This window comes from Octopus sinensis, unplaced genomic scaffold (genome assembly GCF_006345805.1).
Source record: "Octopus sinensis unplaced genomic scaffold, ASM634580v1 Contig11719, whole genome shotgun sequence".
NCBI lineage: Eukaryota > Metazoa > Mollusca > Cephalopoda > Octopoda > Octopodidae > Octopus > Octopus sinensis.
Window position 1 is genome coordinate 189 of NW_021832433.1, and position 14812 is coordinate 15000.

Sequence of the window (14812 nt, forward strand, 5' to 3'; positions counted from 1 at the left end):
ATACATATATATCCATATATATATATTATATATATAGACATACATACACATATACACACGTACACACACACACACACACATATATATATATATATATATATACATGCTTACACACACATACATATATATATTTATATATATACATACACACATACACAAACACATATATGTATGTAAGTGTATATACATGTGTATATATGGATCCAGGTTCAGTTCCACTGCGTGATACCTTGTACAATTTGCTTTACGCTAGACTTTGTGAGTGGATTTGGTAGACGGAAATTGTGTGTGTGTGTGTGTGTGTGTGTGTGTGTTTATGTGTGTGTCTGTGTCTTTGTGTTTGTCCCACCACCATCGCTTGGCAACCAATGTTAGTGTGGTTATGTCTCCGTAACATAGCATTTCAGCAAAAGAGACCGATAGAATGAGTACCAGGCTTAAAAGAGGAAGTACTTGGCTTGATTCATCTGACTGAAAATTCTTCAGGATGCTGTCCCACGATAGCTGCAGTCTAATGATTGAAAGAATTAAAAGATAGGGCTTGTGTATGCATGTGCGTGCATGTTATTGGTGTTAATTATCAACGCCTTTATCCAGGGGGGGGGGTCCTCTCAGCAGCAACAAAGACAAGCTTAAAAGAGTGATATTTGAATCTATTCACATAAAAGATCTGATGCTGTGATAGATTTAAATATCTCATTTCTCACTGAACCTAGAAGTGGGGGGGCCCAATAAATTTGTGGTTTAATGGAATGGTGAGGCAGAAGAACAGCTTAGATGGAAGATTCTGTCCATGGTTCAATACTAAGCATAGTGGAAATGGAAGTTGTACGTCTTTTACTTTTTTATGTCTATATAAATTCATAGGACTAGTTGAAACCTCTACCCATCTATCATGATTACTTACAGGCCATTTACCCAAACAACCATCAATGCAGCATCTGAAATCAATTTAAAAATAGGATATTTAAACTTATTTTCATTATTCCTCTTATTTCAGACCTTAAAAGAGGACCCAGTAGGTTAGTGGTTAAGTTGTGCACAAATTAGGAACTGTAAAACATCCTGACCATGGTTCAAAACCGAATAAGATGAAAGTAAAACATTTTATCTTTTTTTTTCCAGAAAAATAAAAAAAACATTCTTAAGAAAGACCAGCTCTCATTACAGTATGTATATATAATACAAATAAATGCCAACAAATCTATGCCAATATGCTGAAAATAGACCTTGGATCGTCTAACCACACAATATTTTTCACTATAATTACCGTATATTGAAACGAGGAAAGCAAGCTAACGGAAAATTTTTTTAATTCCTTCATCCCCGAATCGGACTGATTTTCTGGATTAATCCAAAAGGATCCTTCCTTCATCAGTGATATATATATATATATATATATATATATAATATATATATTATATATATATATATATATATATATATGTATGTGTGTGTGTGTGTGTGTGTGCGTGTAGAAATAGCTACAAGTCCATATATTCTTGTGGTCTTGTTTTGTGTTCGTCTCCTTGTGTATATTACAACCATATCTAATATCTGGTGCTATGATTTATATTGCCTTTTTATATTCCGTAACTAAGGACTTTGAGACATCGCACAACGTAAACTTTGGTTACTACACGATGAAACCAAAGGCAAAACTCTCAGGAAATTTGCGAAGTGTTCGAAACAGCAACTAAATCTCCCTCGGATTATACATGCTACAAATTTAAAAATAGATACACGAGACATTTTAGTCTCTGTTATATTAAAGGTCACGTGATCACAGCTGCGTCGCGTTTTATCATGAAGTCAATTCAAGCAGAATTAATCCGGCGCTAAACAGCAGCAACTAAAGGTTTCTGTGAGCGGGATACCGGCTTGCTAGAAAGAGCTGTCAAATTTCCATTAAACTATAATCGATCGCCTACAAAATAGAAGGATTTCATAAAATGTAGTACCTGATATACATGGTTGCTGGGCTTTCAGTCATAAGTTTACTGAAACTGGGAATAACCCATCGGATTTCTTTGCGATCAAACATTCAACCATCTTAAAAAATGGAAGACCATCATGTACAAAAACCGATGTTGTTGCCAACAATCTCCAATATTGTATGCTCGCGCGTATTTGTGTATATATGTGTGCGTGTACACACATGCACACATACACACACACACACACACACACACACACACACACACACATACAATCACTTAGGAATTTTGCATATATCTCATTATTAATTTTCGATGTATTTTATATTTCTTTACTTTTCTTTACAGAGTTCCTCTCAATAAATTGACTCACTTTATACACTTCCGGTTCCTGTCTAAGTATTTAATCTCCCTATTGACAATTGTCAACAATTTTACAATGCCACTTTAATTTTCTATATATTTCTTCGTGTGTATGTATGCATATACGTATGTGTGTGTGTGTGCGGCCAATGTACCGTATGTATGTGTGTAACGGTGATCATTTTTGTCACTTGTCAAGTTCCCTCCATTTCCTTCTCCCTTGTAAATTCTTTAATATAATTGCTGTATTGTACAATTTTTGTTTTTACTTTATTCCATAAACCATAAAATTTCATTTAGGTTCCTTCTCTCGATTCTATTAAATTCGACTTACCAAATTATTTAATGTCAAGAATTTCCTGCAGTCGTTAAATTCCATGTCTCTCTTTATTTACTGAAAACGTGGTTGGCAGCAATTTGCTAGCATGGTCTGGGGAGAACGCGATTGCTCCGAAAAGGAGACAGGCGGCAGGAGGTGTGGCCGACCGTTGTCAGTTTCGAGAAGGTATTTACTTTTCCTAGTCAAGAAAATATTAGACCTTTGGGGTATCCTCCTTGAGTTGAGAGACGTCTTCCCACTAATTATGGCCACTTCCATTTCATTTTCATTTCTGGTTTTCATATTCAATACAAAGTGCCACCATTTCATCTCGTAATGGCCTGCGTGGTTAAAGAAAAACCATTATAATAAGGTGCCGAGTTGGCAGAATCGTTATTACGCTGGACACAGGGTGAAACAGCATTTCGTCCGTCTTCACATTCAGAGTTCAAGTTCCGCCGACATCGACTTTGCCTTCCAGCTAATCATGATCGATAAAATAAGTACAAATTAAGCACTGGGATCGATGTAATTGACTAACCCCTCATAAAAATGCTGGATTTGTGCCAAAATTAGAATAATTCTTAAGGTGGCGAATCTTCAGCCTGTCGAACAAAATGCTGAGTGCCATTTCTTCCGGCTTTAAGTCCTGAGTTCAAATTCCACCATGGTCGACTTTGCTGTTTCATCATCTCGGAGTCGGCAAAATACCAGTTGAGCACTGGAGTCAATGTAATTGACTATTCACCAACCCCAAAATTTCAGGTCTTCTGCCCCTAACAGGAAGGATTGTTATTATCATTGGATGTTCACATGGACTCACAGTTTCCTATCGGTAGGCAGCTCAGTTGATGGTACACCAATCTTTGTAATCTCTTGAGGATCAGTAGTGGGTAAGAACAAAAATGTTTCCAAGCAAATCTTGGATTATATGCGAAAATCATCTCAGCATTCTATTCTGAAGTTCATCTGATTAATAAATTATCGGCAAACACCAGATCTGTTTGGTCCAGCTTCATCTGCTCTTCAGGTACCGTTCTATCCACAAATAACTTTATTCGAAATTCTACCATTACTACAACATTAACTGTCTATACTTAAATAACTACACTGGCGACAATGCATAGTCCAGTTATTTTACTATTTTACTGTTTCACAGTCCGGAAATACGGTGATCACTTAGCTGAGTGGTTAGAGCGTTCGTAAATATAACTCTGTATACCGAGTTCGTATCCGACCGTGATCAATTTAAGAGTGGCAAATAAAGGACCACAGCAAGATGATGGAGTGTTAAATCGTCAGTCTTCACAACTTGTGTTATTTGCTCCGGTTTTTGAGTTTTTGTTACAAAGATTTAAAATGTCGCTTGATCAAACACCACTCTATAATTTGTGGATGTATTTAACGACGTTTCGTGTGTTGCAAGAAATCAATCGTACCAGGTGTGCGTTTTTGGTGATTTTAGAGATCACAACCACACACGAAAAAAGAAAAATGAAAGTACCTCCTTGATTTTATCTATCTATCTATCTATCTATCTATCTATCTATCTATCTATCTATCTATCTATCTATCTATCTATCTATCTATCTATCTATCTATCTATCTATCTATCTATCTATCTATCTATCTATCTGTCTGTCTGTCCATCTATCTATCTATCTATCTATCTATCTATCTATCTATCTATCTATCTATCTATCTATCTATCTATCTGCCTATCTATCCGTTTATCTATTTGTCTATACAATTTTGCCACGTCACTCACGATAAACTTTACAAAAAAGTTACACTAATATTACCGGCATATATATATAACACATACACATACACTCACAAGCGTGCGCACGTACATATACACGTAGGGACACACACACACACGCGAATACACAAATGTGTATATGCATATATAAATATGTGCATGTATATATCTATCGTTTATGTGTAAAGTTTAACTCCAAAGAAATGAATCCAAGAATAATTGGCAACATTTTACAAGTATTCCTTATCAGAAACTTTTTTGTTTCCTTCTTTTTTTAACTCCGTTCTTTCAGGGAAATTTCTTTGTTATTTTTTCACCCAGAAAATTCTATCGTTAGGTTAATGTTTTTCTTTTCGTTTTTCTAATTAATGTCGTTTCTGTTGTTGTTGTTGTTGTTACTGATATTTTGAGAGCTTCGTACAAATGGATTTTACGATAGACACATGGAAAAATTTGCAACCTCAAGGAATTGTGCATTCATAATGATATTCTTACGCGCTCACCTACACGAAGAGTTACACACATAGGTACACACAAGTAACGGTGTATATATGTACGATGTACCTGTATATATATATATATATATGTTCGCTGTTTTGAACATATACAAGTGTGTAAATTACTAACCTACAGGAGAGCGCTTGAGTTTATATGAACATGTATACACATCTACTTGTATATGCAAATTTATACTGAAAAGTATTATATTTTTCTACCTATCTATCTGTCTATCGACTTGTATGTCTGCCTATCAGTCTTTGTACCTATCTATCTGTCAGTCTGTCTGTCTATGTGTGTGCATATAATCCGATACACACACATATATTTGTGTGTGTGTGTGTGTGAACATATATACAGCAGAACTTGAAGCAGTTTAACAACTTAAATGTTTGAAACAGTGCAGCAGATGAGCGACAGGGATAGACTGAGAAAACTACAGTTTTACTCCCTGGAGTGAGGCGTCAGAGATATGCAATAATATACATATTGAAATTCCTAGGAGGGCAAGTACTTAATTTTGGCATCCAGCGTTAAACAAATGCTAGAACTGGCCGCCATTGTATTGCACCAAAGTTACCATCCACTCCATCTAAATTCAGGATAAGGTACTGCAATAGTCTAGGGTTCAAAGGCCCTCAGCTCTTCAATGCCCTACCACAAAAATTATGAAATTTGCATAGGAAGGAAGTAGATGTCTTCAAAGAGGAACTAGACATCCTCCCTTCCACAACACCGGATGAACCAACTGCCCGACATGAGGTGCAGACGAGGGCAGTGGAATCAAACTCCCTTCCACACCAAATGGGACAACAGCTGGGACAAAGGCACATAGAGGTGTGGTGATGTAAAACACCCCAGACTGAGAAAATCAGCAAGACCACGGTGGTGCTCCAGCATGACCGCAGCGACATGGATCCGAAACGAGTAAAAGAGTAATTAATATATATATATATATATATATATATATATATATAACATAAGGGACTAAAGCCATCTGAATATGGCTAGAGACAGGGCAGGGTGGTGGGGGTGTTACTGTTGCATTTAGCCCCAGGCGAACATCAACGTCGCCAGATAGGCTTGACACCATCACGGCGTCCTTTATCCTGCAAAGGGAGATAATTCCCCGATGAAGCGGAAACCACACACGGACCTAGGTTTCAAGGTGTATTGCCTATCATCAACGTGATGGTGTCAAGCCTATCTGGCGACGTTGATGTTCGCCTGGAGCTAAATGCAACAGTAACACCCCTATCACCCTGCTCTGTCCCTAGCCATATTCAGATGGCTTTAGTCCCTTATGTTATGGAGCAGTTACTGTCTATATCTCATTTAGAGAATTATTATTGCTGTCGAACAGATTTTCGAAATCAGCAAATGTATTTTGCTTGAAAATCTATATATAAATATCCTGCAGAGTGGGTTGTTCGTCGAGGAAGCGGGGCCTACCACACGTTGATGATAGGCAATACACCTTGAAACCTAGGTCCGTGTGTGGTTTCCGCTTCATCGGGGAATTATCTCCCTTGCAGGATAAAGACGCCGTGATGGTGTCAAGCCTATCTGGCGACGTTGATGTTCGCCTGGGGCTAAATGCAACAGTAACACCCCCACCACCCTGCCCTGTCCCTAGTCATATTCAGATGGCTTCAGTCCCTTATGTTATGGAGCAGTTACTGTCTATATCTCATTTAGAGAATTATTATTGCTATATATATATATATATAAATATATATATATATTCTGTGTGTATGTATATATATATATATATATATATATATATATAGAGAGAGAGAGAGAGAGAGAGAGGGAGAGAGAGAGAAAGAGAGAGACATTTACACACACCTACACGTTAATTTCAACTATATAACTGTGTCTATGCGTACGTCATAATTCTTCTTTCTTTCTAAATATGGACATAATCAAGAAGCGAATATATATATATGTATGTATATATATATATATATATATATATATATATATATAAAAGAAAATACTTTGTTTAGCGTGGGGAAGTTATTTTTGGCGTGGAGCATACAACAATGTATTTGTGTGTGTGATCGTAGTATGGAATACACTACGCATAGAGAGAGCAAGGTGTCGGAATTGATAGAAAAAATATTGATCTGATTATGATGATAAAATATAGCGACCATAACCATCATCATCATCATCGTCATACCGTTTAGTCATAATCGTAATCGTGACGATCATTACGACCAGCAAAATGTGAGTAAGTACAAAACTATATCTGTATATTTCTTTGATGTTAACAGACTTGGAAATGTTACATCTGAATATGGAGTAGAATTTTCCGTATTACTAATTGACTTTTTTATTATACAATATATATATGTATATATATATATATATATATATATATATATATATATATATATATATATATATATATATATATAGATATATGTGTGTGTGTGTATACATATATATATATATTATATATATATATATAATATATATAATATATATACATATATATATATATATATATATATATATATATATATATGTATATATATATATATATATATATATATATATGTATATATATATATATATATATATATATATATATATTATATATGTATATATATATATAGAGAGAGAAGAGAGAAAATTTACAGAAAAATAAAAGACGATGACTGGTACTTAAAAAAAAACAGGCATATTAGTTGAGGCTCGGGAAGGTGAGGAAGTCTTTTAAATTTCGAACCTACGCTTTTCAACAGAGAGAAACATGAGGAAATAAACAAAGGGAGAATAAATATGGGGAAAGAATAAAAAATAACTTGTGGATTTAGCGGTCAATCATGGCAATATATTATATATATATATATATATATAATATATATATATATATATTATATATATATATGTATATATATAATATACTAGGGTATGGTAGATGTGTTCAGCAAAAGTTTAGATGCAGATGAATATAGTACTTAAGTTGAGGCACAGAATTTAGTGCGGCATTATCCTATAATTTCAAACAGGTGATTAAAATCAAAATAAGCAACAAGGATATCCAGAGGTAATGCAGTACGATCGTACTGCATTACCTCTGATATCCTTGTTGCTTATTTGGATTTTATATACATATTACATACATACATACATACATACACACACACACACACACACACACACACACACACACACACACACACACATATATATATATAAATATATATATATATATATATATAAACCTCTGTTTCTTGCTGGCTGTCTGTCTCTTCCTCCACACACGCAATGCACGTTTAATGTTGTACATTTATTCGTACATATAACAAATTTCCACGTACGTGTGAATAAATATTACCTCTGTCTGTGTGTTTCAGTGAATATAAACTTGGAATGCTTTCTTGCTTTAAATCTGAATTATTTTTCATTTTCTTTGAGGTCTGTCGCTAATCTCGTTGTACTAAAAACCTACATCCGCTATAATTACGAGACATTCTTATAATTGCCACGGCATCTCGTTTCCATAAAGTAATTAAACAATCTAATTCTTAATGTCGATTTTGATTAATTTGAGCAATCGTGTAAATTAACGCCGGCATATTTCTACATTTCACATACATCACGTGTTGATCATGCTATGCTATGAATTAACCACAAAACACTGTTAGTATTGTCTCACAAAATTCCGCTGACGAAGGCTTCACACGTTATCATGGACTTCTGTGAGAATCTCACTGTTAAAAGCAAGGTAGCCAAACTTTCAGAGTATATGTTTGTATGATCTATCTATCTATCGTGAATGTTGTCACGTCTCCTTCCTTGAAACGGGAAGGAAGGGCCATTTTCATCGTATTTGCGTCTATGGCGAAAGAATGTGTATGGTGGACGCGTCTGAAATGTCAAGAGACAAACACTTTCCTCCCTGGTGAATCTCTCATCAACTTCTTCAAGTATCACTTGAAGAGGAAGGTGAGGGTATAGAGGGAAGTTTTGTCTAGTGAATGTTTCAAAAAAAGATGGGTGAATGTAGCAAGGATGGCACGTGTGAATGACGGAACCACCTTGAGCATAATCCTATGAAACCGGAAAAAGAAGGGAAAAAAGAGAGTCACTCACTGTAATGTGCTTTTTGCATGACGTTATTGCCCGAGGTTATCGTGGTCTTTTCCGTAGGCTTTTCCTTCCACAAATAAACCTTTTACATTATGACATTTCTGTGATACACGATCCCTATTGATCGGCTTGGTTTTTTTTCTTTTTGTTTACACGATCTCTTTTGACCAGAATTCTACACCCGCTTTTTTTCCTTCCCAAAAAGAAAAGCTCTGCTTTGTATTTTGTCCCGTCTGTGTTCAGCCCTGTGTGGCTAATAAAGAAACAGATCTATCTATCTATCTATCTATCTATCTATCTATCTATCTATCTATCTATCTATCTATCTATCTATCTATCTATCTATCTATCTATCTATCTATCTGTTTGTCTGTCTGTCTGGTGCAGGCGTGGCTGTGTAATGGGAAACTTGCTTCCCCAAAACATGACCCTGTGCTCAATCCGCGGCTGCAGCAAAAGACATTTGCCCAAAGTGTCACGCAGTGGGACTGAATGCAGAACCATGTGGTTGAGAAGCAAGCTTCTTACCACACCGGCGCGCACTCACACATGCACACACACATGCACACACACACACACACAAACACACACACACACATACACACACACACACACACTCACAATGTTATCTTTGTAGTGTTCTACTCAGAAACGTTCGCGTAGCTTTTCATTTACTGCTTTATTATTACTAAGTTAGCTAATTAATTAGTTAGTTAATTAACCGTTCGTTGAACGAGACAATTGTTTGGTTTGGTGGTCCTTACTTCTCAATTCGTCGCATTCCCACGTTACTCCAGGTCAGTCCCGTTGTAAGAACGCCCAAAGAATCGATTAATTAATTGCTCTGTTGGTTAACTAATAGACTGACAATACTGAAACGAAATGAAATATAAGTAGAGTAGGCGATTATTGCAAGGAAATCCTCTCCCGTGATAAAACATCTGTTTCAGCATGCCATTTCACATCCAGAATCCTGCAAAACTAGTAAGAACGCATGCACACACACACACGCACACTGTCCCCTCTCATTCTCTCTTTCTCTTTCTCTCTCTCTCTCTCTCTCTCTCTCTCTCTCCCTCCTTCCCTCTCTCACATTATATCAATTCAGGCGAATTGACATCGTAGAATTCTAGCTCTCAGTTAAAATCTTCAGATGGAAATCCAGTTATCTTCCTTTAAAAAATATTCGCTTCAATAATCGCATAGAAAGTCAAGATTGTAACTTGTTTAAGGAGATATTTATTTTCCTTTCCTGCAGTTTTACGGATTATAAGAAGAACCACCGTGCAGCTTTCCATCGTGTCAACGGATCCCACAGATTCAGGTGAACTGTGTGATTGTTTAGGCCTTTCTTCACTCTTCCCATTACAAACAATATTAGGCGTTATACAATGTATGAGCGATGGCTCAGTGGATAGAGCGTCAGGCTCACATTCACGAGGTAGTGAGTTCGATTCCTGGATCAGGCTGTGTGTTGTGTTCTTGAGAAAAACACTTTATTTCACGTTGATCCAGTTCACTCAGCTGTAGAAATGAGTTGCCATGTGGCTGGTGCCAAGCTGTATCGGCCTTTGCCTTTTCCTTGGATAACACAGGTGGCGTGGAGAGGGGAAGCAGAAATACATGGACAACTGCTGGTCCTCTATAAACAAACTTGCCCGGACTTTTGCCTCTGAGGGTAACTTTCTAGGTACAATGCCATGGTCATTAATGACCGAAGGGACTCTTTTACGATGTTTCATATATCGATATAAATGTTTCGAATTGCACAAAACTCAAACAGTTATTTATCAATCTCACAATTATAAAGAGTTAAATTATACACAAAACTAAATGCGCTTATCTTTCCCGACATTTTACTGAATTCAGACAGTTGCATCAGTCAAACTTTCAGAAATTCCCAATAATTTTCTCTTAACAATTAAGAACCTTCACAAGAAAATCAGCACGTACCTGTCAAATCTACCTACAAATGGTCCTCCTATGTCCAGATCATCTCAATATTTTCAGAACGACATGATGGTAAGCATTTTCACGTTGCGGTTTTTCTCGCTGGGCACCAAAAGTAACTATCAACGATTGATATAAGTCACTAGATCATACTAACTTTTGTGTGAAACTATGGTAGCTAGCGCGCACATAAACACACATACTTTACGTGTGTGTATGTATTTGTATCATGTTTGCTTGTTCCTACACCTGTGAATCTGTATATGATTAACAACGTATGAGTGAGTGTGTGCGTGCATATATGGGAAGACCTACATCGTTTCGGTTTTGATAATCCCCATTATATTGGTTTTCAGGTTTCTAAGCACCTATAAATCTAGAATTTATACTTTATCTTTATAATTTCATAGCAGAATTTTTTATATTTTGTATGTTTATGTCTATACACACGAAATTTATATAGGTATACATTATTGTAATATAATTGTATTTCATATAATTATATGTAACAGTGATTATGCGTGTGCACTTTTGCACAAGGCATAAATATGTGTGTGTGTGTGTGTGCACGCAAGAATGTATATATGTGATATACATACATACATACATACATACATACATATATATATATATACATACATATATATACATATATATACATATATATATATATAAATATATACACACACACATATATATATATATATATACAAATATATATATACATATATAATATATATATATATATACATATATATACATATATATATATATATATATGTATGTATGTATAGTGTGTGTGTAGGTGTGTAGTTGTAGATGAATGACTGTTTCTCAGTGCACGTATTTAACACATTTATTTGTAGCAAGAGTGATTAAGAGTATCTTTCGTGAATAATAATTTTTGTGCAGCGCACATCTTTCTATCGCTCCCCCCACTCCCCACCCACACAATGCACATTTATTCACACTTTCTATAAACGGTCATTTAACCCCGCCTCGCTCCCCGTCTCTTTCCTTTAGTTCTTGTCTCCAGATAAAAATCTAGTATTTTTTCCCTCCTTTCATTTGGCCCATCTCCTGCCGCCCGAATTTCACCTTACCTCCCACCGTCTCTCTTTCTCTTTTCTCTTGCTATCTTACTTAAATCTGACAAATTTATTTCTGTATTTCTGCAACCCTTTGTCTCATTAACTGATTTCTACCACATTGCCGGAGCACTAGCTTCTTTCTACCAGACCGGCTCTTCATAACTTGAACTTAGTAGAACCCGTTAATTAGCAGATACACGGGAAATTCATTACACAAGATAACAACACAGTCCTAATGTTCACACACACACACACACACACACACACACACACACACACACACACACACACACACACACACACACACACACACACACACACACAACGAAATCATTTTCGATTCAATCGGAGTGAATTCCTGTCATACCGTTCTAATATTTCTTTCTGCTGCCAAACACGAAGACATAATTAAATGCAAAGTAATAGATTTATTCTCACATTCATGCATGCATACGTGCATACATACATATATACATACATAAATAATACATAAGCGTGTGTATCCGTCCATTTTCATCTTCATGATAGGGTTGTATATATTTTTATATCTATTTATATCTATTTTTATATCTTTTTTGGTGTATGTATATATATATATTATATATATATATATATATATATATATATATATATACATATATATATATACATATACATACATAATATATATATATACATATACATACATATATATATATATATATATATATACATATACATACTTACATATATATATATATATGTACATACACATGCTTACATATATATATGTATATATATACATACATACTTACATATATATATATATATATATATATATATACATACATACATACTTACATGTATATATATACGTACATATATATACATATACATATATATATATATATAACATACATACATACATATATATATACATACATACATATATATATATATATATATATATTATATATATATATAAATCATACGTGGTTATTTAATAGCTTCTCATACATTTATAAATACTGATCAATAGTTTCCCGCTAATTTATTCTCAGTAGGCACTTAACAGTTTTAAAAGATGTATGTAAATGCATGTACGTACGTGTGTGTATATATATATATATAATACATACCTATATATATATATATATATATATATAATATATATATATATATTATATATATATATATTATATATATATATATATATATATACATACATACATACATACATACATACATATATATATATCTATATACATACATATATACATACAAATATATATATATATATAATATATATATATATATATATATATACATATACACTCACGTGAATTTCTAGAAGTTCTTAATGCGTCGCCTGAGGATCGGAAACGTGAAAACTTGGCTTCCGAAATATTACAGACCCAGCTTTAAATAAATAATACTATTACGGCCTATCGTCTTGATTACTTCGATTTCCTTAATTGCGTTTACACTAGACTGCGACAATCAATTCCCTGTTGTCTCATTGAATTTATTCTATAACTTGTTTTTATCATTAGACTGCAACCAGCCTGGAGCATCGTCTTGGAGGGTATTAATCGAACATATAACCCCTTTGACTTTTCGGTCATGATTCTATTTTAATGTTTGCCCTATTTACCCAACAGCTGATGTTACCAGTGTCTAAACATGTCAATTGACAAGCGGGGTGGAAAATTGGGGCTAAATCGCACGCACGCATATGTGAAGGATAGAGGCCCAGCGATGAGGGTGTTGCACTCATGATCACAAGATCATAGTTTTGGTCCCTAAAGCGGCGGGGAGTTGCATTCCCTGAGCAAAACACTTCATTTCCCGACACTCCAATCCACTCAACTGTAACTGAGCACTCTGTGATGGTCATATGTCCCGCCCAGGAGGCAATGCTGCCCGCCTGCCTCACCAGCAGGGTGGCATCAATCGAAAGGAACTACAATAACACTTGGAAGCGCATTGTGACCAGCTGTATATTAAAACATATATTTGTCTGATCTATATATACATATTTAAAATAAAGATCTCCTTCGGTCATGGATAACTATAGAATTGCATGAAGACGCAAACACATCAACATCGGCTGTCAAGCATTGATGGACACATACACACACACACAGACACAAACGTGACCCTAATTTTGCTGTTCAGCAAATGAGACTCATGGAACAAGTACTAGGCTTAAAAAATAAATCCCAGGGTCGAATTGTCCGACTAAAACATTCTTCAATGCCGTGCTCCAGCATGGCCAGGGTCAAATGATTGAAACAAGTAAAAGAATAAAGGAATATATATATATATTCCTTTACTATTATTATATACGTGTAAGTCTCCCATCTTCATGTGACCAAAGTTCATTCAAGGAAAAGGTCACCGACTTCGGCCAATACAGCTTGATACCAAGATACATTGGACTGGGGAGATATCGCGAGCCTTCATGTTCAACCGTCAAAGATCTTGGATAAAATATGAAGTTGACCTCGGTGGGATTTGAACTCGGAGCCTGAAATCTCGGAATGAATTCATACTCGGTATTTTACTGAACAGTCTAACGTATCTGCCAATTCACCGCTTTCATGCCAGGCCATAAAATCGTATCACTAACTCAGCACTCACAACGACGACACGATATCCTAGCGAAGTGACATCGTCCGTGTTATGTTCTCGTATCAGCTGACTGTGTGATATTATCGTGTACGAGTGATATCAGTCATGAGTTATCGGCTATTTGGGATATGATATAGCTTTGTAATCGGAAGGAGAGACCATTAATTCGCTGATA

General features: G+C 35.3%; 1 long non-coding RNA gene across 1 annotated transcript in view; it reads right to left on the reverse strand.

Annotated features, from left to right (window-relative positions):
- Positions 1-610: 610 nt before the first annotated feature.
- Positions 611-14812, reverse strand: part of LOC118761304 — a 22771-nt gene continuing 8569 nt past the window's right edge. The window contains exon 3 of the long non-coding RNA XR_004997275.1: positions 611-804. This is a non-coding gene — a long non-coding RNA (uncharacterized LOC118761304). The remainder of the gene's footprint in view (positions 805-14812) is intronic.